The sequence below is a fragment of the Marmota marmota genome, unplaced genomic scaffold, assembly GCF_001458135.2.
Source record: "Marmota marmota marmota unplaced genomic scaffold, marMar, whole genome shotgun sequence".
In the NCBI taxonomy this organism is placed as follows: Eukaryota; Metazoa; Chordata; class Mammalia; order Rodentia; family Sciuridae; genus Marmota; species Marmota marmota.
In genome coordinates this window covers 4,999,054-5,001,090 of record NW_026000102.1, presented here as the reverse complement: position 1 = coordinate 5,001,090, position 2,037 = coordinate 4,999,054, and positions in this window count along the sequence as shown.

Genomic DNA, 2,037 nt, shown 5'->3' with positions numbered 1-2,037 from the left:
CCCCGCCCCCCGATCGCCGCGGCTCGCCCGGCTGAGCACGATCGGGGAGCGATTGGTTTTCCCTGAATGCAAAGTTTTCTGCTCACCCAGGGTTGCGGGGAGAGGAAGGGGGCCGGGCGGTCTGTTCCACTGCGAAGGATCGGAGGGGGGAGCCTGGCTGGACGAGCCCAAAGAGAAACAAGGGGGCTGGCTCTGCTTTTGAAAACCTTGGAAAGAAAAAAAAAAATTAATAAGGAAATTCACTAAACCGAAAATAGCCAGATAGTGGGATGGGAATCGAGCCCACCAACTTGGGAATGTAAGGAATCCCTTTTGGCCACGGGGAAAACGGGATCAGAAGTCCTATTTCTTCGTCCTGTCTAAAAAGCCCAGCTTGGAAGCTTGTGCCAGGGGACCGTCCCTCCCGCGCTGGCCCACCTTGTGTGGCCAGTGTTCGTCTCCAGTGTGATCCCTCCATGGTCTCAAATTCGAGCCTGCATCCTCCAGTCACCCACCACTCCTAGCCATCTAGTTTCCCAGTTCCGAAGTCTTCTGACAAACGACCACCCAGGGCTGAAGTTCCAATTCAGTGGGTTTCTGGGGTCTGAGATCTGCATATCTGGAACTTCCAGAGGATGCTGGTGCTGCCGGCCCACTGATCACACGTGGAAAAGCAGGGCCTTCATCCACTTTTCACCCTTTGTGTCCTTGTAGAGTTATATTCCAGGATCCTGGATTGTGATCATTCGGTTGCATACCCTGTTCACTCCTGTCACCTGGCTTGTGTACTCACCCATCAAAACCCCAATCCTGGCTTATTGGAAGAAACCCACTCCATACTGACCAGTAGACCGGGCTCCAAAGCCACCTGCTATTCTTGACTTTGCAGTGCTGAGACTAGGTTCTGCAAACACTTCTGCTTTGGCAGCTCTCCCCAGTCAGACTCTGTAATAGGGGATTTGCTTCCTGCTTGTTCTGTTGGTGTCTCCCACTCTTGTCTCTCAGCAGTGGTGGTTGGAACATTCCAGAAGCATCAGTGGAATACAATTTGCAGTTATTTCAGCACGTGGAGAACCAGTTTCATTTTTTTCTCAGAGTCCCAGCAGTGTAGCACCTGCTCCTCAGATGTCTGAGGTTCAGCTCCCCAGAGCTGCAGCATCATACCAGGAAGAAGTGATAGCACCTTTCTTCAGCTGCTACTTTTCTTATTTTACCCCTTCAATCATCTAGGCAGTAAGTCTTCAGACCTAGTTAACATCCTTGGGTTGAGGTGTAGCTCAGTGGTAGAGTGCTTACCTAGCATTCTTAAGGTCCTGGGTTGCATCCCCAGCATTACCAAAAAGAAAAACAATTCTTTGATTATGTTAAAAACTACAGACAAACCAAGTTAAGATGGTTCTACTTATGATTTTTTGTCTTTATAGATGGTGGGTGTGGGAGGCCAAGCTTATGGGTGACTGAGTTACACTCCCCAGCTTGGTGCTGAGGCGCTCAGTCACAGAAATGGGTGTGTCTTGCTACAGCCCCATGGGTGAAGCTACGCTCACCTGTTCCTTTGTAATATAACCCCTTGCCCTGTTTAGGATAGAATCTTCCATGGAAGTGCGTTGTGTGTGTCCCCTCCTCTTACTGTGCCCTTGGGTGTGGCCTACCCAGGTGTCAGTCAACCTGCTGACAGTGACATCATGAAGATAGACTCAGCCCCTGAAAGCTGACCCCTTGCCTCATTTGAACAGCTTCTCCTCAATAAAAGGGGTCAGTGCGCATGCTCTCTCTCTCTCTCTCTCTCTCTCTCTCTCTCTCTCTCTCTGCAGACCCTTAAGGTCAGAGGAGCCTTCACAGCAACCCCAAAGAAAAAGGTATTTGTGTCTCTTGTGTGGTTATTTCGTGCAGCCCAGTTAGCCCAGTTTAACTAGAGTGACCCCTGAGCCTTTTAGTCGCGAGAACAGAAACCCGGCAGGTGGGAAAGCAATATGCATTCAGTAGAAACTGTACTTTTGACTTTCCATAGTTCCCTGGGCTAGTGAGATACCATCTCTAACAATGCTGGGTGGCGTC